This window comes from Oxyura jamaicensis, chromosome 15 (genome assembly GCF_011077185.1).
Source record: "Oxyura jamaicensis isolate SHBP4307 breed ruddy duck chromosome 15, BPBGC_Ojam_1.0, whole genome shotgun sequence".
NCBI lineage: Eukaryota > Metazoa > Chordata > Aves > Anseriformes > Anatidae > Oxyura > Oxyura jamaicensis.
The window spans coordinates 11459282-11483556 of record NC_048907.1 but is presented as its reverse complement, the minus strand read 5'-3'; the positions used below and the strand labels follow the sequence as shown (position 1 = coordinate 11483556).

Below are 24275 nucleotides of genomic sequence, written 5' to 3'. Positions count from 1 at the left end.
TCACATCAGATACCCAGTATCCCTGGAATATGGCAAAAGTGTGTTTGAGGTGAAAGCTTGATTGAAGAAGAACATTTAAATTTTATATGCTGAACAAAAGATACTGTGCATATTTTATGTATGTGCATGTATGTGTAAAGCCACTCCCTGAGACCACCACCCAAGTTCTGTTTCTCACAAAGTTACGTGCTGGCAGATCTGATGGCTGAGGTGGCAAGGGTGAAGAATTATTCCGTAAAAGTGTACATACCAGGGGGTTAAAACATTTCTTAGACTGCCCAATCAAAGAAAGTAAAAGCAATCACTTAGAAAACTGTTTAAAGATCTGCCAGTCAAACCTCAGATGAAGTTGTAAGTGACATGTAGTTTTATTATACAGCTATGCTATTAATGATTATCTAAATTACACTGGTAGACCCAGCTAGCAGCATTACATCTGAGACTGACATTTGTTAGATTAGGTTTGACTTCACCTTGTAGAGAAGAAATTGAAATCTGAACAACATTGATTAGCTTTCAGAATGTGGGATCTGAGGTTACCTTCAGAGGAAGCTGCATTGTGTTTGGCTGGTAACTTACTGTCCTTTACAGCAAATGATTGGCTATTATAATGTTTCTTACCATTAATACAGCATTTCTTTACATATCTATAACAGTAATATGACTTTCTAGGCTCCTGTATTTCTCAGGTACCTTTCTCCTAAGGTGACTCCACCTTAACAATAACATTTCTTTTCTTCGTAAGGAGAGCAGCACAAGATCATCATCTTTGTATCTCTGCCTGATCTGTAGAGACATGAGACACGACACAGGTTCTATTAAAAAGGTCTCTGGAATTAAGTAGGGTTTCTTTTCTTGTCAGCAAAGATGTGTGCACTTGCATGTAAACTCACCAAAGTTGAAGTGAAGAGATTTCAAACCTTTCAGGGGGATAATGTAAACATGACATTGCCTTCCCACTGGGGAGCACAAGGGCAACCTGGCTCCCTGTGCTGGTACCTGACATACTATACGCTCCTGGAAAGTCATTCAGTATTTGTCTAAAACTTAACCTGGCTGATGCAACAAGGAGCTATAAAAATACTGGCATGAGTGTCCTGAGGGATTATACTGAAGAGTGTTTTTCCCCCCTTCTATTTGTTGGCAGAATTGTATCTTCTATACTGCTGCCTGGCTGTTACAGCCAGATGGAGCATTCGACATACTGTCTAGCCCAGCATCAGGCTTCCCAAATTACATGACGGGTCAGCTTCATACCACACTGCTACAGAACAATCCTGCTCTGCTGCTTGCTCAGCAAGAAGCAGCTTTTTCTAGGTACACCTACACGCACCGACATTCGTGAAGGGCAGGGCAGGAATTACTAATGTGCTTTTGATTTGTATAACACTTTGTGTTAGTCACAAACAGCGGATCACTGTTGTCTGTATATAACTCATGAGGTAAAATGACAAAGAAGTTCATATACAAGTACGGTGAGTCAGTGATAGAGCTAGAAGTAAAACTGAAATTTTCCACCTCCCACATCTCCCTCTCTACCATGCTGCTAATTATCCACTATTTATTTATTTCATAGCTACATGGGCTATTGAGCTCTTAATGTTTTAAAACACAGACTTGAGAGCAAAATTAAGGCTTTACCCTCACTGCATTGAAAAATATAAACACACTGGTGATGTTTTTTTCCTTTGTGCAGTGTTCTGCAGGACTCCAGGGGAGAAAGGTAATTGAGCATAGCCAGGCATACATACGGTATATCAGAACGGAGGAGTCATTACTTTAGTGCAAGGTACAGTTTCACAGCAGATTGTGAGAAGGTTTCCAAACAGTGCACTGCTGTTTTTAATAATCAGAGAACAGGAGCTCAAGGCTGGGGACATGTCCATCCCATCTACTTTCTGAGAACTGTCTCTGCCCAAACATACTTTTCACGTCTGCATCACTGCTGAAATCTCAAAGGAAGTAAGTGGGGTGATACTTTCTCACACCTATCATTATGTCACCACACTCGTCTTAAACAACTGTTCAAAATACCCAAACTAATAAACCGAGCTGTCCAGCCATTTAACCAAGCGAGAAACTTAGCAAATCATGCGTTCCCAGAGATGGAAATGCAAATCCTGTTTCTTTTACTGTATGTTCATTGAAGGACGTAGCAGTTGCAGAGTCCAAAACTAAGAGAATTGCAGGGTAGTTTGTCAAAGATGTGGAAATGATATTGTGCCTTTTGTGAGGGAGGAGGGACAGAAAGGGAGTCAGTCTGATAATCGTATTACACTATCTCTGCACTGTGCAATAGCTGCGATGCGAGGCTCACGGTCCATAAACATTGTTACTGAAAATATATACTTCCTTTAATAGCAACAACAGCATTAACAGATAGCAATTACCCTTCATTTTCAGGAACTATAAAGTCTCCATTAATTCAAGATTTATGTAGTTATAGCATTTAGCACAGGAATAACACCACAGAGAATTGGTTTATACACATGTAATGAGAGAGCTTATGGCATACTTTAGTGAACATTAACATAATAGAGTAATATAAACCATCAACAGTTCCACTTATTGTCTCTTACCTGCTTTAGCATCACTATGAAAAGTGGCTAGCAGCTTGGTAATGGGCTCTGTTAAATGGTGTTCTGCAGAAAGCCAAAAGTCAACTTGTGTAAAACAAGGGAATGAGTAATCTCTGCTCGTTACTCCAAAATGTAGTTCTCATTTTTTAATAACAGTGTTCAAGATTGCATTAAAAAAGCTGGTTTCTTTCAAAGTAATGCAGTGTTCGCGTTCTTTCAATCTTGGACTTCTGTCTGCAGCATGTGAAATTGTGGGTTGTCAGCTTAATTGCATGGCCCCAGAGTGTAAGTGAGCTCTCCAAATCAGGGGTTAGATATCAGACTTTCCTTTATTTAATGTGGTGCTAAGTAAGATGTACAAAAAATGACACTGTATTTCTAAGTTGAATCGGTATTTTCAGTACATTTGTTATATACTCTGTGTTTGTGTTTGAGCTACATCAAGCAAGACTGGCAAGGCCGTATCTGAGGCAAAAGCAAAAACTTTTGAAGTCAGGTTTCTAAAACAGTGCTTCCATGCTACTTTTTCCAACAGCACAGTGAGTTTATCAGGCCCTGCTTGGGGCGATCTGAATTCAGCCCTGCCATGCTGCTGTTTGCTGTGCTAATTTCTGAGGCCCAGTAGGTGCCTGGAAACATGCAGCAGTGCATGCACAGGTGTGATTTAGCACTTACTACCTGGGAGGACAGCAGCACGGCAGTGCCATGGGCTGGGTTCCCATCCTGCTCTGTGCTGTATGGATGCGGAGCAGCTCTTGGATCAAGCATGAGATCAGAGACAGTGAGGGGACCTCAGATAAATGGGGGCACAGCGTTAAGAGTTATGGATGTCAGCAGCCCCATTGTTGTCCAACCTCTGTTTTGTAGGTGTTGAGGTAATGGGGGAGGTTTTAGGAGGCATTTGACAAGGAAAATCAGGTACATTTGTGGCTGTGAATGGGAAGTTATTCTCTGTAGCAAAAGGCGTAGTGGTGCATAGTAGGGAGGTGCTAATTTGAGTTTAATAAGTGGGTGATCAAGTGTGGCCAGTTAGAGATGAGGATGGATGTTTTTACTGAGTGTCAGTGTTGGCAAGTAGAGGTAAGCTGTGAAGGAGCCAAAACATGAAAATCAAGAGTTCACGATATAAGCCACAGACTAGGAAAATGATCTTTGTGGAAGCTTTCTCCATGGGTGCAAGGACACAGTTCCATCTACCATCGCAAGAAGAATAAAATGGAAAATGTTGGGAGCTTGACCAAGAGTTTATTCGTGTGGATGAACAGAAGATGCTCATTGTAAAGAAAACAGATATACAGGGCTTAACCACAGGTTGGATGTTAAGATGTGGAGAGTGATGCAAGTCAAACAGAGTGCTGAGAACTATGGGCTTGAGTGAGAGGTGGAAGCGATAAGAGAGGAAGCTACGAGGAGAGTAAACTGTGTGGGTGAAATTATCAGTTCTCTTTCAGCTGTGTTGACCTTGAAGGGGTGTCTACAAACCCAGAGGAAAATCATAGCTTAGGCAGCAGGAGAAAGGGATGTTATCATGATGAGAGATCTAGTAGTTCCTCCACCAGAAGTGGTTTCTGTGTCTGTGTGTTTGTGTATGAGATTACCCAGAATAAGATAAAAGCCCCATGACACCAGATTAAAGATTGTCTTAATGATGCTCAAAATAGCAGGAGCAGTTACAGATGCAGGAGCAGAGAGGGGAGGAGATGCCGAAGCCCATGGAGGGAAGTGCTGTGTCAGGTAGCCGGTGGTCAAGGAAGGTGAGATCTGGGAAGGTGTGAGCAACTCTGGAAGTCCAGTGTGGGAGGAGAAGCCAAGCAGCACAGTGTTCCCAAAGAGCCAACATCAGCCCAAATTTCTGTGGTTTGTTGCATCTTTGCACTCTCCTGCTGTCACGGCCTCCTTTGTCAAGGCATCAGTGCAAGATCAGTGCGTTGTCCTCTGGGGCTGGAATAAGCCTCGGTCCCTGGACCCCCCAGTGCCATTCATTTGAAGTCCACAGGGACTATTATGAATAGCACTGCTGCTGAAGGCTGCTTTCCCCTCACTCCTAACAGTTTATCCAGCAATGGAAGAAGTGGGTTCCACCTGTTAAATCTCATAAATGTCTTGTTTCCACGAGACTGGAAATTTAGCTGGAAGTTTAGTTCCCACTTCAAGTAATAAGTTATTTGCTATTTTTGAAGCTTACTCAGGCCAGGGTTGTCCTTCCCTTCCCCCCCCTTTTTTTTGGTCCATCATTATATTGTCTCTTTCTCCAAGAAATGGAACCTGGGACTTCTCCAGCAATCCCAGTTCTTACTGGTTGCAGCAGAAAGGAGAGATGAAACATGGAATGAAGTGAGGGCTGTCGCATGGCAGCATTTGCTCTTCTGTTAGCATTACAATTCAAGCTATGACAGTTTTCAGCTGTGACTAATAACTAGAAATCTTCATTTGCCAGTTACTTCCCAGCTGGGTGTTCACACAGTATTTAAGTGGTGCTTTTCCTGTAGTATGCTCTTGCTTACACAGAGCGTTGCTGTTGTGGAAGCACGTACTTTGGCTGTGTTGCTGGCCTAGCAGCATGCAGCAATGTAATATATATACAAGTGCATGCACATTGATACACAGAATCTATGTTTCTTCTAAAACTTAATTCTTACAGACTGAAAACCCAGTGATACAGCATGAAAACCAGTTAGAAACCTGAATCTTATAAAATAATAGCTGGGTAAAGGCTGTCGGTTCTCTTAACTGAAGAAAGTCTCTGAGAGACAAACCTCGTCATTACTAAAAGCAGATCTGCTTTTTATAGAATATCAAAATAGTGCATTTAAAACAACCTTGTAGCCCTTGAAAGATTTGGGTACTGTAAACTAGAAATGTAGCATCGTTGTCATTGCAAGAAGGCAGAAGTTCACAGCTCCATGAATTTGTTTTGTAGTTCTCCATGAACAGATCTACCAGCAAAATAGCATCTTGCACACCAGCATCGTGCATAGCCAGCTCACTCAGTCACTGCCCGGGGCCTTCCAGCTCGGGGAGAGACTTGGCTTCCATGGGCTTCTGTGGCTCCACCCGGCCTGTGCATGGAGCGCACAGAAAGGTTCCCACCTGAACATAGGGCAATTGAGGTAGGCCAAGTTAAGGCCTTCAAAGAGCGTCTGGAACTCTAGTAAGAAGTTGTAGTAACAATGGCCCTTCCTGACCTTGGTGTTCCTAGAATTTAGGTAAAGCAAGAATGTAACTGAAAAACCTAACCAGACTCAAAGCTTTGGCACCAGTGTTCTTCCCTCCTACTGAGATTTTATGTTTTTCCTTTATCCGGACAGAAACTCAGATTTTAAGTATATTGGTCTGTATGTAACAAGCTGAGTCATCAGGGGCTGTGGTGTCCATATTCATTCTTGAAAATGTAGAATCTTCTTTTTCAGAGCAAACAATGAGAAGGGCCTTGCTGACAGAAGTCCATCATTAACTCACATAAAAGGACTTAAGAGATCTTATGGAGAGCTCTTGGGCAAGACAGGATAATACCAGCTTTGTTGCTGGCAGTCAGCCATCTCCCTAGCTCTCTGTTTTTTCCATTGTTTAACATCTCCCAGTTCCAGTTCCCCATCCATGAGCATTTTCTTATCTTACTGGGGACCTTGTGAAGACACTTTTAAGATCTGAGGCAACGCGGAAGAGAGCAATCTTGAACAGCTGTCTGCCCACATCAAGAAGCCCCATTATAGCAAAGCCACAAATTCAAAGGGCTAACCGTGCAATGGAAGTAACTCCTTGGAAGATGATCAGGTATTCTGGTGATTAGCATAGCATAGTAGGCAGCAGCTAGGAATTGGCGTTATAATTGAATGGTTTAATTAACCGTAAAGATGCCAAGAAGATGAGAAGATTTTGGAGGACGCATACTCCAGTAGCTGCAATTGCAGTCCCTCATTTGGCATGCAGGTTCTTGTAACTGTTTCCAAAATCGTTTTACCAGATGAAATAAAACAAGAGTTAGCAAGCAGCACCGGGTGCCCTGTGCAGGCATAAAGGGTGAAACTCAAGGATGGCCCCAGAGTCAGCTTTGGGTTTTGTAGCTTCCCAACAGTTCCTGCTTCTGGGTCCAATTTGCAATAAAATCCAAACTAGTTTTCACTACAGACGATCTCCAGGTGTGTAAGAGGTAACAGCATTTGGATCAGTAAGTAGTAAAGACTAGAAGTAACATTTGCCTAACCTTGCTTGGGAATTCACCCTTACTTAAAGCATGGTGATTGAAATGGGTATTCGTTCACCCAGGTGAGTCTCCCAGTGCTTATCAGATGCTGTTTTAACTTACCAGCTGCTTATCAGCTGCTGCTTGTGTCTGCGAGATCTGTAAGGAGCTTTCCATGGCACCCTGCCTCACGGGAGATGTTGCAGCTGGCGCCGCCCTGCCTTTGCTGTACACCCTCATGGGCCAGAGTCCCTAAGAATTAGAGCCCTGGTTTTCCACAAACACCAACCAGACGGAGGTACTCTTTAAACAGAGAAAACTCAGAGCCAGAGACATTAAAATAAGTGTTTGTAAATAAGCCTCAGAGCAATACATAGCACGCATTACCTGCAAGCATGGTAATTTTCCTTCATCACAAAGCTCCAGCTAGAACATCACTCCTGATGCCATCTTAGGGACTGATAATTTCTCTGTAAGTCCTGTAAAGTCTGTGTAATTTCTGTTAGGGTTTTATACTTTTTAACATTTCTTGACAGTCTTTAATACCATGTTCTACCTAGCTGCATTTTTCATGAGAAGGAAGGTGTTCTCCTTGGCAAATGGTTCACATTCAGTTTTATAATGCCTGAAAATTCAATCTGAAAGCTTCACTTCATTTCTTTCTTGGCTTTTAAACAGTCTTCCATAGTTTCTGGATTTTGATGGTTTTCCTCTAATTTTGTATGATATCTGTATGATTATTTGAAGAAAGTGGTTTTATGTTTTAAAGCTGTGCGTACACTCAGAGCAGAGCAGCGGCTAAATGAAGCTTTTATGAGTTCGTGTCTGCCAAAGACAAAATGATGAGTCCCGGCAGGATGAGCGCAGGTTAAAGCGGTGCGGGCCGTTGTGCACCTCCCATCAGCGCTGTGTCTGGAGTGTCAAAAGCACCAGCAGTTCTGCCTGGTCATAGGTACCGATCCAGTTCTCCACTCTTCAGTGGGTTGGATTGAAATACGTCAAACATGCACAAAGGGTTTGGTTTCCAAAGTGCACGGCCTGACTTACTGCTTCTATTTCCTTGGCCTTTCCCACACCTGTGTCAAAATTAGTTGGAGATCTTTGCCTAAATCTTTGGCAGCAGCTGACTTAATTTGTGGTTTACTACTCCTGACAGTTTATTGGGGAAGCAAAGCGTGCCTTCATCTCCAATAATAAACAGCCCACCCGCCGACACTTTGACAGACTTAATGGTTTTTTATACAAAAATGGACAGACTTAATGTTTCGACTGTAGCGATCATCTGTCCTGATCTCCTTAATGAAATTAGATTAAGTGCACCTGGGAAAATGCTGAGACGGCACATTGCCTTCATCACCTTCCTTAATTTAAAACCAATTTGCGGGGAAAATATCCTCTGAAGCTGAGGGAGGCAGAGAGAAGGGGGAGGGAAGGGGATTTTAAAACCTATCTGGATAGCTACTGGCAGTTTTAATTCCTTTCCCTGCTGGCAATGTGAAATATTAACAGCCTTAAGAACTGAGAGTTTAAACACTTGCTAACCTTTTTGCCTTTCTTAGGGGGAAAAGGAACAAAACACAACCTTTACTATCAAGATCACATACAGCGACAGAGTCCAGTGTAGGTTGGGGCTCCTAGGTTGGGCTGGGCAGGCAGAAAGACCCAGCTGAAATCTGAAAGTTTCCTCTTCCAGGAGCTAGGCTGTGTTTTTCTAAGATGTATGGTAACCTCTGGATGTTGGGGATGCTTCCTGCCTGCGTTACCTTGATAATGATTTAGGTGTGCAGAAAAATAGTAATTTGCCCACGTAGCTGTGAAACCAGCTGCAACGTGTACAATATAATGTGACCTGAAAATGATTACAAATGTTCCTTGGGCTCATTCTGAAGACAGTGAGAAACATCTTTTTAATTAAAAATAAAATGTAAAGAATAACCATGAGCTTTTCTTCCCATGAAGGATGATTCCTATTCTCTCACTCTGACTCCGCTGATTGAAAATGCACCGGCAGTTAGCTCAAGGTCTTCCACTGGTGAGCTGGTCAGAGAGCAGAGTAGTCTGCAATAGGCTGGAAAGTCTCTTTATAGCGGAGAGTTAAATGTTTACTGCCTTTGTCATTTGGACTATTAAAGTCCAAGCTCAACAGCGCAGTTGATTTATCCATCTCCTGTCTCAGATTTCAGCATTGCTGGAACGGTACTCACGCTAGAGGTGGGCAGTTTCTGCTACTTACTCGGAGATGCTTTTCTTCACTTGCTCGGCTTTGTTCCTCACAGAAGCTTTCACAGCACAGGTTCTGCACAGATGGCCACCTTGTGCCTGGCCGCTTCAGGAACACGCAGAACCCATACCAGGATTGCAAGTCCCACCCAACTCAGTGCTCTAGCAATGTCTTGCAGCTGGCTTGGGTTTTGTTGGGGCAATCACCACACAATCACTCATATTTCCTTCATCTATCACTCCGAACTTCAGTCATGGTAACCTTGGAAGAAAACGACATTCAGAATAACTATTGTGAAAACCCCCTGTTAAGTGACCATTTTCAAAAATACTCCTCACCCTAATCGAAGTTACCCTTATCTCCGCATGCTCAGTGCATCCCTAAATCCTTTCAGCAGTCTTCATCCACTTGACCAGTCCTATCCCTGAGCCTCCTTGTGCAAGTGGGAGCTTGCATGAGTAGCCCAATTGCTGTCAATGAATAATTTAAATGATTTAAGCCTCAGACATGCTGGTTAATAATGAGAGAAATCAGCCCCATATGTCCTTGTCCATAAATACTAGAGGATGGGGACAAGTCACTTTTAAATGGGATTCATTTATTTTTAAATGGAATCATGATAAGTGTTTTAAAGGTAATCAAGCATGTGTAGCTATCCTGAATATTATAAATATAAAAGAACATTAGTCTAAGTTTGAAAGGGATCCCATTCATATATAAAGAGAGGTAAAGGTATCGTGAGAGGAGAAAGTGCAGAGTAACCTTTGATACCTGACAAAGGTTTTAAGGTGTCTCTTTTTTTTAATAATTTCCACAAAGATGGCTGAAGTGCCCAGTGTGTGTTATATTTATAATGTATAATGGACATGGTGGACACTCAGATGCTGGTTACTGAGTGACTGCAAGCACTTTTTCCCTCTCTTCAAATATTTTGATAATTTTCCACCCTACCCACAGAAGGTGGAGGTGAAGAAAGGTGAAGAAAGAAGGATTTCTTGTGTTGTGGTTAGTGAACTTGTCCCTTTGAAAAGACATTGTACGTCCCACCCAAAAAGGATATCCCACCATCCACTGTATATCCCACCCATCCTTTTAGTTTTAATCCTCTTTTTTGTCAGATGTGAGTTTCTTGTGCTACTTTTCCAGAGCCTGCACCCTCTGCCTTTTGCCACCTCTTTGTTTTTGTCTGGCAGCATCACTTGTGCCTCCGCTCTTTGCCCAAGCTGCTGGCCCCTGGACTGTAAGCCACCAATCTCTCATTTCTGGTCTTCCCTATCAGGTTGGTTGCCTGCAAGGACTAACCCGTGGTTTTCCAAAAGCGTTCACCACAAAGCTGCCAAATGCCATACGTAGGATCAGGTGCATGTAGTGGTAGTTTGCACTTACTGCAGATGTTACGTTTCAGGCTCCAGATGACAGGGATTGTGTCCTCCTGTGGAGGAGCTGACCTAACATTTTGTGGTCTCTCCTGGAGTACAAATAAACCAGAGGAGTTATTTGTGAGCATGGTTTATCCAAAATCTGTTAGGAAATAGAATAAACATCATTATCAGCATTTTCCATCAAGGAAACTGAGGCTCAGAGAAGACATGACTGACCTGTGTTTCTGCAGTGAGCCGGTCGGAAATGCTGTGGACACAAATTCACAGTCTTCTCGTTCAGCTCCGTGCTCTAAGCCCTCTCCGCGTGAGTCTGGATGGCAGGCTGTGCTGTCTCAGCCAGAACTAGCCCCTGGATGTTTGCCTTCTACACCCTAGCTGTCTCTGCTGGTGATAGATGGTTCCTGAAAAAATAATTAACTTTAGCTGAACTGGAATATGTTTTGGGTTTGCTTTGTGAACAAGTCATAAGGCTTTTACATATTACATTGACAGTCATCTTCTTTCTGAGGCATCAGAGCCTGTTTTCGTAACTTCATCAGAGAAATGTCTTTTAAGGTGGTGGCGCATGAAGATGTTTTTGGGCCGTCTCTTTCCTTTGAACTCCTAGCACACAGAGATCATTTGTGCAACTGCAACAAATTAAAAGGTGGCTCCAGAGAGGGAGAGCAAGGTTGGAAGAAGTCGCAGCTTCTCAGTACATATGTCTGTGTTTAGTCAAAACAATGTTCTTAGTTATCTTCGGCCTTTTGAAGTCTTTGCGACTCTGGCTTTGTTTCTGCTTCATACATCATCGCCAACAGCCATCAACAGCTGAAACATTTAGAAATTGGCTCATGGCAGGACAATAGGTGATGATGTACAGTATAAACCACATGGAGGGACGAGTTGCCTTAAACAGCTGAGTAAAAACTTGTTTTCACTTAAAATAAGCACAACATATAGAAAAATTGGGAAGGAAATGGGAAATAGGCTGCATACGGGAGGAATATAGCACATACCCTTCCCGCGGGAACCTGCAGCAGCCAAAGTGGAAGGAAAATTCGTCCTGCATCTCAGCCCATGTCACACGGTATGCCATGCCGTGCCATGCTGTGCTGTGCCATGGTGGGCTGCTGCTGGTGGCCGCGTGGGCTGCCCGGCTCTCACTGCAGCCCTGCACCTCGGACAGCAAGCCTGGGTTGTGCACTGGGCTGGGAAACAGCACTTGGAGCATCCTTTGCCCAAGGATGGCAAAGCCCACTGCTGGCAGCACAGAGCTGTTCCCTCTTGGCCCCAGGGAGGAAAAGTGGCAAGGGGAGCAGAAAACTGTTCTGGGTGAGAAAAAGGCTGGTGCACAGAGGTGCTTGTAGTGCTCCTGTCCATACTGAGACATGGGGAAGGGGAAAAGCATGCCTGCTGGTTAGATGAACCGTTATTTTTAGTAGCACTCTAAAGTCAATTAGAACTAAAGCAGATCTGTATTAAAAGTTAATTCATATTAAGAATAGCAGTGCACTGGCTACTGGTTTCATCTGGAAACAGGTGCAGGTCCATCTGCACTGTTGCTTTCAGTGTGGTCCAGTGGGGGGAAAAAAAAAAAAAGTATGTTTTTAAGGCCTCTTATTAGCCTCAGAAGTTATTACATCCCATCTTCTTGGCAAGTCTGGAACATGGCCAGTGTTTTACCTGATCTGTCTGTGCTGCCGGTTTGCATTGTCATGCATGGGAATGAAGAAGTTCTTGCTTGGACAGCCTTGTAGTTTCTAAGTAGAATTCCTGGCTGCTCAGTTGGTGAATTTACTTTCTATAACAACCATATCTGAAAACATTTTCAAACACGACTGCAAGCCCCAGTGTTCACTAGACCCATTATGGATGTTACTTTCAAACTTTCCTCCTCCCTTCCTGCCCTATCTCCTTTTCCCTTCCCTGTGCCCCGTGGTTGCCTTTAAATCAATACTGTTCGATGCAGCACAAAATGGATTGAACGGAGGTCCAAAAGGTGAGGTTATCGCTTACTTCTTGACACAGCACTCCTCTCCTCTACTCAGCAGAATGCCTGAGTAATGCTAGAGCCCAGTTACGTCCCTAGGTCTCCTCTGCATCCCTTTAAACCCACCCTGCTGTGCTCTGGGGCAGCAGATTAAGGAACGTGCCCAGAGCTCTGCTGAAATGAGGCCTCAGCTTTCAGCCGCCCCCAGACAGGCACAACCTGCTGGCACTGGGTATGTATTTGGAGCCCAGGGGACAGCGGCGCAGCCAAGCTCCGCTTGGGGCTGGTCTCTGAACGCCGCCGTCTATGACCTGCGCTGGGGCCACGTTTCAGGCTTGAACCTTTGGCAAAATCCCCATCCATCTTGCCTCCAGCAAGAGCAAGCATTTGGGGGTAAAATAACTCTAGCGTGAATTGGATAATGTAGCTCGAGTTTGTGGCCTAACTCCTCTGATGTTGTTAAAAGCGTTATTTTCTCATTACCCTTTGTGTGCTGAGCTTCAGAGCTCTCCTTTAAAAATAACAGCAGCGACCTGAATTAATTGGTTAGGAAACATTTCTTCTGCAAGCCATGTTCCACAACAAAACGTGGGGAAGCCAAGAAAAATGCTGGCCCAAATTTGGAACAAGTTTTGTTTGGAGGCCCCAAGCCTACGCATTGCTCTGCAGACAAATGCACACATACGTGGGGCTGCTGTAGCTGCCTTAGTTTTACAGGAAAAAAAGAGCCAGCCAGGCTGCAGGGCTCAGAAACAGTTGCTCGCCAGATTCTGATTTATTTGACAGTCTCCGTAATAAAGTAACTATTTGTCTAACTCTTCCTGATTAGTCTGAAGAGGTCTGCCAATCTGAAGAGGACTGACTAGTCAGGAAACCACTGGTATTTTGGCTTTTTTTTTTTTTCCTTAAGGGTTGTGATATTATTTGCAATAATTTCTCCTTTATTAAGTTTGGCATTTCAAAATAATTCAGTGCTGCAACGTGAACATTTTCCACATCAACAATAAGTCTATTACGGAGAAATTTACAAAAACAAAATGACTTCATATTGCTTGCAGATGTATTCTGTAAAAATAATTGTTTTTCACTAGATTTTAATGTTTCTAGGCCTTTGTAAACATAATGCCTAAATACTTTTATTCAATAAACGAGACCCATTCAGTAATTGCTTGCACATTTGAAGTCCAGTAAATAAGGAGCAGATTTCAGCCAAAATCTGTGTATCATTTAAGCTGCTTAGGTCACAGCCCTAGGGCGGAAAAGAACTGGTGAGAAACTTGTGTTTTCAGAAGTGGAGAACTGTGACTTCAGAAACCAAGACAAATAAGCTCCATTTCTCTTTAATTAGTGGATTCCTGCTTATGGGCCAGGCTTTCTTTATTCTTGGTTCAGTAAGGCTGAGAATTCAAAGGAGGCTGAAGATGTTAAGCATTGTGTTCTTTGGACTTTATAGTCTTGGGATACCAAAGTCCTTCAGGCTCCCTTGGAAATCCCATCCCACCAAACCATATTTTTTCCTTGAATGCATTGTTTTCAGGTCAAAAACACCATTGTGCACAGATAGAGAAAATGTAGGCACACATGTGGAGGGGAAGTGGTGGCTGATGTCACTCACTGTGTGTCTTGGTTGTGTATGTGCTGGTTTTTAAGAGCCAGCAGCACAGAAGACTTTGTAGAAGCTAGAAGGACAGCTCTAGTAAGCATCTTGTGGTCTCAAGCTTGGGCAACGTGTCAACTTAAAACAAAACAAAAAAGGCAGTGCAAGAATAATTGGATGTTGCTTGTCATGCAAGAAAAATAACTTACAAAGCAAAGTAGAATCCAGAAATAAAATTGAAATAAAAACAAAAACAAGCAAATACCACATGCATTGTAAGTCCTATGTGAGACATGTTTGGTGGAGTCCTTAAATCAACCAGCTTACAGACTGCATTCATGAGCTCTCATCGTGCCTTATGAAAGTTAACACCAAGAGAAGTATTCTCTGGGGGGGTTTGCTTTCCTCTGAAGACATTTTGAAAGTCATGGAGACCTTTTACTGGAATGGAAGAGGGCAAAATGTCCCAGACAAGGTGATTTAAATGGTAATGGGGAGTTTTTCCTTGGACTTTGCTACCTGCTGTTCTCCAGACACTGTATTCTCAGGGGTGAAATTCTGACCTGTTTGAAGGCAGTAATAAAACTCTCCGTAATTTAAATATGACCAGGGTTTCAGCTCGTATCAGCAAAAATACAGCCTGTTTCCCCTTAGGCCACCGTGGCTTCTTAACGCGTAAGTATAGGTAAATAGTGACAAAATAGCCTTTTCACTTGATAAACAGGGAGGGTGCGGACATGAATGCGGGTCCCTCCTAGCGTGAGCTGGCAGTGTGAGAGGCGCAACGGGTCACACCGACCCAGTTCCAGGTGACAAGTCATGAAAAGCAAACCCTTTGAGGAAAAAAGGCTTTGTATACATCAGACCCTAATCTTTGCCTTGTGTGTTTGATGGTGTGCTTCTCTGCCATCACAGGTCATCCCCAACCAGCTTGCTCCGTGCCTAATTCTATCTCCTTTTCCCCCTCCTATCCAAAGAACAACAACCCTAAAACCCCATAAAGCTTTGCAGCTGTTTTCTCACATAATTAAATCGTCCTAGGTAATCCTTGCCCGGTGGCCTTTCATACGCTGGTGGGAGAATAGCATTGAAGCCACCGACGTGATTTGATTACTGGGATTCCTGTGCAGCTCAGCTGCTCCACCAAGGCAGCTGTGATGTTTCCAGGGCTCAGCAAAGCTTCACGCAGGAAAGAGCCGTTCCTCGTCCCACCTGTCCCTGGTGAAGGAGATGTTCGGGGAAAAGAGCTTTGGACTCTAGCTGCCTGCAGCCTGGCTGATGGCTGCCTCGTAGCAGCCTCCACATGCAGTAGCACCGGGCGCAGAGGTGGTAGGCAGTGGTGTCTGCTCCTGCAGAAGCTGCCTGGGAAAGGCTTTCTCCTGGGCAGTTTCACATATGTCTTTGGCCTGGGCAAAGGTCGGAAGGGAGACATTAAGATACAGCAAGGTGAAAGGTGTAAAGTTATGCAACTAGAAATAATCCCAAGCCTAGCTGCGTAACCTTATTTGTGTTCAGTGAGAAGAAAGGAGTGTGAAACCAGACTGACTTGGTCAGAAGCTTAACAAAAAACGTGTATTAAAAGCACTATGACATTTTCCCTACCTGTGGCTGATCAAAGCATTATTTGATGAAGCAAGCCTCTTACCTTTTTGCACAGCTTTGTGTTTTAGACAGGGAGTTGCTTCTATCTGAAGCGAACCCTGCCTTGGATACATATTTCTCACCTATCTGGCACAGTTTCCTGCCTTGCAAGCTGCACTGGGGCAATAAGGAGCAGTAATTAGAGAGTTACTTTTACTGCAGCAGAAAGGCCCATGATGTTTTGGGAAGCCCAGACTGACAAAGTGTGTGTCCCTCAAAATTTTGAATCCAACCCAAATGTTACGGGCTGTGTCACACAACAGTGCCAAAGACACGAGAAAAGCCAATGGTTTTAACGACAGATCTTGCCTGTGAACTCTTGCCTGATGAAACTCTAGACAGCAGTGACCCTTTGCATTTGGGAACTCCACCACTGCTTTTGGTTTGGTTTATAGTTCTCAGATGGTTGTAGATGTTCCTACATGGATGTAGATGCTCCTACACCTGCGGGCATTCCTCTCCTCTGCTTTTGGCTCTTACTTTACCAGGCACTTCATGTCAAAGCAGAGTGCGAAAAGCCTTGAAGAGAAGAAAGCAAGGGGTGTTTAGAAGTGACCCTTGAGCATCGGGAACTGCAAGTTTCTTTAAGAGTCTGCAGAGGCCGTAGCTTTTCTCAGAGCAGGAAAGAACTGGGAAGCATTTTTTGCTTCAGGTAAGTCAGGAAAATCAGTGCAACAAGCAGGGGCATACCAAAGACTTCTTTCTCACCGGGTAATCTCTCCAGGGCATTTTATATGCTGAGTATTGCCATGATACATGCTCTTTATTATGTCTCTCAGCACACAACAACACTGCTGAAAGCACTTCCATTTGCTTGTTATCTAATCTCTGTCATCAGAGGTCAATGGATACAGGCCAAGGTCCTGCCTCAGCATATTTCCAAGCAAAAGCCCTGCACCCCTTGAAAGAGCCTGTTTCAAATGAAGCATAAGCTGGGATTTGCCTCACACATTGCCCAGGAATCCAAGTTCTTGAAAGTTGCTTTTGTGGGTGTATTTGCAGAAGAGATTTCTGAACCCTTGGTGTAGAAGAGGCTGTGGTTTAGATGCTGTGATAGTCAGCGTCACAACTTTGTCACTGGCTTCCAGAGAAAGCTCTGCTGGCCGACATGGAAATCCCCCTTGTATTAATTGCTGTATTCAAGCTCCCAGGAGCTCCAGCAAAGGCCTCCACATGAGGCTACGTACTTCATGAAAGCACTGTCCCTGCTGCAGGGATGAAGCAAGAGAGGATGCACGTGTGCCCAAGCATAATGAGGTAGCTGTGTAGGTGTTCATGGGGAGCTCCTGGGGGGCGAGGGGAGGCCAGAAAGGAAGCACGCTGCTAGAAGCGGGCGCGGAGGCTGGGCTCAGCCGGCTCTCCTGTGCAGCTGGGCACATCATTGCTCTCCAGACAGCTGGGGAACGACGAGAGTAGGGGAGATGCAAAGGAGTGCCGTTTGGAGCAGGAGCTGTGTTTCGTAATAACCTCTGTTATTAGAGGAACAGGGGTTTGCATCGGCGGATTGCTCTAAGAACCCCCCCTGGTTGATAGGCTATCCCTGCAGCCTGAGGAGACACACATGCATGGAATAAGGTCACATCAGTGTAATTGGATTATCTAATAAATAGCTGGATGTGGGTCTGTTACAGACAGGGAAGGCTTGCAGAGCACTCCCACTTTCTTAATTGCTGCTTTTAGCCTGCTGGTAGGAACGGGGAGGTGTTGGGAAATGACACTTACAACAGCAGGTTCAGAGGTATTGCTCGTGAATCAGTGTTTCAGTGCATCCTCTGCGCCAGTCTGTGTCAGGTAGTGAAGGCTTTTTATGAGTATTTTGTTTGTTCCTATGATTTATGCATGGCGTTCTTCTGAGGTTGCCAAGACAAGGTAAAAGATGCTTGTCTCTGTGTGTTTTTGCAAGTGTAAAGTTCAGGGTTATTTTCTAAAGGCAAGATGAGCATGGAAAATCTTGTCCAATCTCAGCACATTTTTTTCCTTGAAATGGCGTTTGTCTCTGTCATGTGCAGCTGACTTCATTCTCTGCTAGAAGCTTCTCAGTGACAAGCTTTACTGTCACCCTAGATGCACAAATTATCCTTGCTTATCTGGGGGGAGTTTGAGAGGCAAGTTCCCTTCACTCTTCCCAAAGCCACAGGACACTTAGGACTTTCCCACCGTCCTGTAAACAGGACAGGAAAGAAAGCCAGCTGTTAAGGTTGTCCTCCAATTGATAGCACAGTGCTTCGCTCTCATGTGCTTACAGTCTGGCCAAACTTTGTCATCATGAATTTCTTTGTTGAGCATCTTCTTCAGGCGGAGGTATTTGGGTGAGTTCCAGCTGGAGCACGCAGCACACGAGGCGTGGGACCGAACGAGGTGCGCTTTCACTTAGTTCCCCTCTTTGCTGCCAGCAAAGTCCTGGAGCAGAGGGCGGTCGGTGGCAAAAGCCCACCCTGTTTGCATTTACGGCCTTCGCCTGGTGGCACCCGGCAGTGTGAAGGGAGGTGGCAGATGTAGCATGCAAGGACATTTAAATTAAGGTTGTGTGGACAACACTAAATATTCCACCCCCCCTTGTTTTTAATGCCTTACCTGACATCTTCAAGCATTTGTTTTTCCGTGCCTGGTTGTATGGCACTTGAAATGGGTGAGACCATATAAAATGTAGCGTTACATTTTGAGCAAGCCAAAGAGCCATCCTCAGCTGAGAAGAAAGAAAGTGTTTATCAAACGCCTGTGTGTATTTTAGGGTGCAAACAGATGTTCTCTTTGTGAAACTTGGATGGAAATGCAGCTTAGCAAAGCTTTCCCTCCCCTTTTGCTGCTGCTTTCAGAGATGTATGAGCCTTTCAGAGATCAGGTCCTGCAGATCTTACAAACCATTGTTTTTTGTTAACAAGGTTTGCCAAGCTCATCCCTGGTTGTAAACCTTTTATTTCCTGTAATTTAAACAAATGATGCATTTCAGAAGTGACTCAGTTCCTTAAAATAAAGATGTATTTCAGCTAGCTGACTACATGGAAGCCTGGTTTATCTATCCTGCTGCCTTTCCCAAAGCCTCCTGCATGGCCTGCAACGCTGCTCTTCTCTCAGCTTTCCTCCGACTACTCCTACAATCCCTTCTAAGCAGAATGTGAATCTGAGAAAGGTCATAGGGAAGCTTTCAAACCGCTGATGTTGGAGTGGGTTAAGAAAAAGGAAAACGGTTTTATTGAGGACTGACACTGCTCTGCAGACAAGCAGGCATGTGTTTGATGGGGGCTCTGGGTTTGTCTCTGTATCAGGGTGCTTGGAAAAAATTAAGGGGAATCAACTCAAGTGATAAAGGCAAAAGTCAACTGAAAGCAAATCCCCGTGCAGGGCGCCTTTTGGGCGCAGGTGGCATTCCAGCACTGAGCTGAGCTGTAAAGACCTAACGTTGGTTTGTGTTACAAAACTATTCTAACGAATCTGCCTCATCTTTGAACCTTTACTTCCTTCTCTTACAGTTATCTACTGTTGCTGTGCAGGGAACAGTATTTTGAGAGGGGTTTGGGGAGCCATAGTCCTAGTCTGAAGCTCAGGGAGCTCTGGCCTGCAGTTAACATTCACTCTTCAGCCTAACCTGTCGAACTTCTGGCTGACGACCTATTAAGCAATCGTTTTTAATTAGCAAACTAACTACTACTTTGCAATGCAAGGATTAAAAAAAAAGGGGGGGGGGGGGGAGAAAAGAAAAAACAACCAACACCTCAGCTTCTGGAAAGTGTAGGTTAAATTATTTACAGTGCTGCTCGTAAACTTCTTGAGTCTATTTATTAAAAGCAGAGCACTTTTGTAACTGGAAGCCTGCACATCAAGTGCTGCAACGTCTTTGGTAAGCAGCGAGAAAGAAGACGATGTTTGCTTTTGTTTGAAGAAGCCCAGGTTGGGCAGATTATTGGCTAGAACAGAGAGTTCATCAGATGTTTGTGGTCAGCCGGGGAGATTTGCACAGGCCTCAGACACCTGCAGAAGATGAGTTGCAAAACCTGTTGTTGGAATGAATGACATGCAGGGACTCTACCAAAACTCTCCTTAGATTTCAGTGTAAGTGAAAACAAATGTTCTGCTGTAAATATCCCCCAGGTGAATACGTTTATTCTCTTCACAGCTTTGAAACACGCTTCAGGCTAGAGAGGCTCCCTGGAGAGGGAATTTAGCGCTCTGAGCCAAAGGTCAGGGTCAGGTCACTCTGCTCCATTTGAAATTTGGCACCTAGGTACATATGGCAACTGCATCAGCCCAGGGGCTAATTTGCCAAATCAGATTGCATCCTCTTTCATTGCTGCGTGCCAAGCTCGGATGTCAGTCTTCTCCCTGCAAAGCTGAATGTAGAACATCCAGGACCTGCTTCTAATACCAGCCGCTTGCAGCAGCTGAGCTCTCCTGGAAGCAAACCAGAGCACACCTACCCGATAATGAGAACAACATTTACATAGTGCTTTTGATTTCAAAATTTTATTAAGCATCAAAGGCAGAGTCGTGCTTGACCCTTGGAGGCATTTACAAGGATCCCCCCTCCTCGCTGATACTCGAGTGTGGTGGGATGAGAGGATCCAGGGAAGCCAGCATTTCCCAGGAGCTGCCCGGAGCTCACAGTGAAAGCAGGGATGTGTGAGAGAAGGAAGTGGAGATGCTGGAGGAGGTCGATGGCAAGAAAAGAGGTACCCGAGTACGCTCATTTAGCTGAGCGCAGAACCCGCGATGCTCTCAGTGGTGATGCCTTTGAGTCAGAGTCGGGTTATTACAAAGCCTCACGTGGGATGCCGTGGTTATCTGTACGCTACAGGTTCGAGCAGCTTAATTAGGTTGGTCTAGGGTAGGAAGAGATTGGCAAAACCCCCTGCTGCACACACAGTTATGCTGAGAAACTCGTTTTTCCCAGTACAGCGTTGCTTTGATAAGTTTTGTTACCAGGATGAGTTGCGTGCGGTGTTTTGCTGATGCGGGTATTGATGTACATATGTTGCTAACGGCTCCTAAACCCCAACCTTCTTTGATGTCCTTTCTTAAGGATGGAAAAAATGAGGCACAGAAATTAGAGGGTGACACAGCTGCGGTGAGTTCCGTCAGTGATGGTACTGAGATTTGGGATGTTGTTCTTCAGGCTTCTGCACCCGGGCAGCTACAAAAGGCAGCTCTGTTGTGGCAGTCGTCTGGAGGCATTCGCTTTGCAGGGGCTGGGGCAGGGAGGCCGCAGGGGAGGGCAGAGGAAATGCTGAGATAGAAACTTCGGAGAGCCCAGAAGGTGCTGGAGGCTTCAGCTTGCTTCAATTAGCGGCAGTCAGCGTGTACCTCCTTCCTCGCTGGCTACCTTTGATCTTTCTTAAAGGTGTAAGGCTAGAACCAGATTTAATCACAATACAAAATACCTGGAAAATGCAGTCTGTAGCTTTTATGATTCTTCTTCGAAAAGGGCCTTGGAGATTTTAGCTTTTCTTTTCTTCTGGCCTTGGAGATAGACATGCTCATATAACCCTGCTGTTTTACCATTCATATCAGTAACGCACTTGCTGCCAAGATCCAGCATTTTCTGATAGAAAACCCATGCCTAAAAATTGCTAGCTTGGAGGGTTTCCAGCTAACGATGACGGACACCAGGCGTGAACAGTGGTTGGGGTGGTGTGGTCCCCATCAGATTGTGGTGCGCACCCTTTGCCCCTCTTTCTGCTGAGCAGTCCACTGATCAGTGCTCCCGTCTGCCCGCGTGCTTTTCTTCCTCCCCTTTTTCTTGTTTTTTAACACGACAAAGGGTTCGCGTGCTTACCCTTTGGAGGCATTCCTGCTGGGCTCTGCTCCCCTTGCCGAGGGGATGGGGCTGTCCTGAGTAATGACGCCCGGGAGCAGGGTGGGAGCTGGGAGCAGAGGTAGTGCATGTCTGCTGCAGCCACGCAGCAAGGAGGACAGCTCGTCCCGTACGTGGAGGGAGCAAAGCCTCCTGCAGCAGCCCCAGAAGTACCTCTCAGAAGAACCACCAGCTAAATACCCATCGGTGTTGTGCTCTCTTCAAAAGGCAGTGAAGAATTTTTTAGCCCGTCAAGCTACTGAGAGTGAATGCGGGCCGTGTTTTACCCTAATTCGGCGAAATAAAGACCAAGCCAAAATGTTTTGTAAAAATTAGTCTTTGATCTTCCCTAATGCACAGCCTGTGTTAGTGGTCACAGCTGTCCAATTCTCTCAGCCTGTTTCTGTTCTCCCCGATGCCATTTTTACATCGGTGCAGTTTCAGTGACGTCAGTGGAGCAGTTCCAGATTTATACCAGCAGTTTGGCAAACTCCTGATGTTTAAAAAATCATTAGTCAGGCTCCAGCAAATAATGTGATTTTTCTTAAAAATCATTATTTGGAATAAAGCACTGAATTAGGGATATGTTTTTTAATCTGCCTTTTAACATTTCTGCTGACGGGCGCTTTTCAAGCTTTTTAAGTTGTGTCTGTGAGGCCTGGGAGATTAGTTTGGGTTTGTCAGTGAAAGCTGGGGCTCCAGGAAAGCACAGGACTCCGAGTGGAAATTTTGAAGTGGAAACTCTGTGAGGGATTCTTCTGGGTTACAGGGAGGTCTCTGCTGTGGCCTAGGCTCTGGGGGCCTCCCTGTATATAAAATACCATATCCGTACAATCCATAAATACAACTAAGTCATCGATATATACGAGTCATCGATACTTCTTATTAAAATCCCTAGCGTTGTCCGCGTTGCTTCTCAGTAAGAACAGAGCTCTCTTGATTTCCCTCCTTGGTGGCTTCTTTATGCCAGCTCTGCAGGCAGAATACAAAACCTCCCACCTCAAGAGCGTTTGGTTTTAGCTTGAAACCGTGATACCAAGAAGGTGGCCAAGTGTTCGAGCTCACAGTGAGCTTATATTTTATAGTGATGGTTGGATTAGTTAAACTGCTCAGCAGGAAAGCGTGTGTACGTATGCACTTGCACAGATCTAAACAATGCTTCCTCATATACATACAGGAAGCCAGCCAGCTCCTCCAGTGATTACAGTTTTGTCTTTCCGTTGCCCATGCCTGTGCCTTTTATCATTTATTTGGAAAGTTAATGAAAACAAGCTTAGTACAAGGAAAAGCACCCAGCAGAGCAGCCATCAATGCTGCAGAAGTTTCTTCTTGCCTGCTTATAATTAATGCCTCTTCCAGCAGAGAGAGCCTTGATGCAGCAGAGCCAGCCAGCATATGCATCAGCCTGCTGGGGCTGCGAGTCTTGATAGCGGCTGGGAGGGAAGGCTGCCCTGGCTGGAGAGAAGCCAGCATGGCTTACCTTCTACCAAGGAAGGCGTGGAAGCCTTTTTTTTTTTTTTTTTTTTTTTTTTTAGTATTTCTGAAAATGAGTATTTCTGCTTCACCTCACTCGCCACGTCCACACCAGCAGCCCCGGGTGGTGTTGGCCGCACGGCGGGGCTGCTCTGAAGGACTTGGGGCTGAGTGGGACTGTGTGTTTGTGGACAGAGGCCACGTGTCGCTGAAAAAACAGCGAGCAAATGGCTTTGGGAATGAAAGGTGAACTGAGGAGGCTGTTTCTGGACAGTGTGAAACGTGGACTGGGTGAACTGAAATTGAACCTGCCTTGAACTTAGTGAGGAACATTTTAAGGGGGATAGGAGATAGCGATCTCCATCAGGTCGTCCTGCGGATCCCTGGGAGTAAGCATGGTGCCATTCACTCTGGGTCATGGTTGCAACAGCTAGAAGTTGATGAAGGCTCAGAAGTTTCAGGCACAACGCTATTCCCTCCTCTATCCAGAGATGTGGCATAGTCGGAACTTCACGGACCGCATCTTCGGCTGGGCCTCGCTGCGGCCTGCTCGGCCTTGGGTTCTGGCCATGGTGCCCCACACATCCGTGCCTTCAGCCACCACAGGGTTTCTCCACTGTGGGATTTGAGAATTTCTGTGTAGACGGTGAGTTAATGACCCAGCAAATTAATTGCTTCATGAGGCAGCATTAATAATAGATGCTGTCTTACCCTATTTCATATTATATGCAAACTCCCCGCTCAGCATCTGAAACTAAAACAGGCAAAATTACGAGCACACAATTGCATGCCTTCCCTAGCTGAGCATGCTGCTCTGACATTTTGGACAGGCACTCAGTTATTATTTTTAGGGCTTCAGCGAGGACATAAATTGTTTGAACGTCAACTGAAGTTGCTGGAAACTTTTTGCCCGGTGACTGAGAACACAAAGTGATAATAATGAAGCCAAATCTAATGTGTTTTTTGGTTTTGTTTTTCATTAAATGAGAGGTCACTTTTTCAGATTAGGGATGATGCTTTTTGTACACAAACCCATGCTTTAGTTGATATGAGGCATTAAAAGCCCTGACTTGAATCTACATCAGCAAGAGGAGAGGGCATCTGCCCGAATGGCCTCATTTCCACACAGCACTGTTGCTCATATGACTTTGCTTTCTCAGTACACATTTCTTGTTCCTGCAGCTCTACTTTTTGGACTCCCTGATAACAAATCACCGTGTCATTTAATTGCCTTGGCTTTTTTTCTTTTTGCAGATAATTAAATGAGGTGGTTAAAACATTAATAGAGGATGCCGCTGACGGGCCTCTGCTAAGCTATTGCGCTGCTGGGAGAGATAGCTATAGCTACGGATAGATAGGTACAGGTGTGTCTGTTCTCAAGAGAAAAAACATTTCTAGGAGGATGTAGATCTACCAGTAGCTGGTGATGAATCTGATGT

At 44.7% G+C, this 24275-nt stretch overlaps 1 protein-coding gene across 21 annotated transcripts in view; it reads left to right on the top strand.

The window, feature by feature from the left end:
• The window catches only part of FBRSL1 (fibrosin like 1), a 514295-nt gene that overhangs the window by 343187 nt on the left and 146833 nt on the right, over nucleotides 1–24275 (top strand). The gene's annotated exons all lie outside the window — the stretch shown is intronic.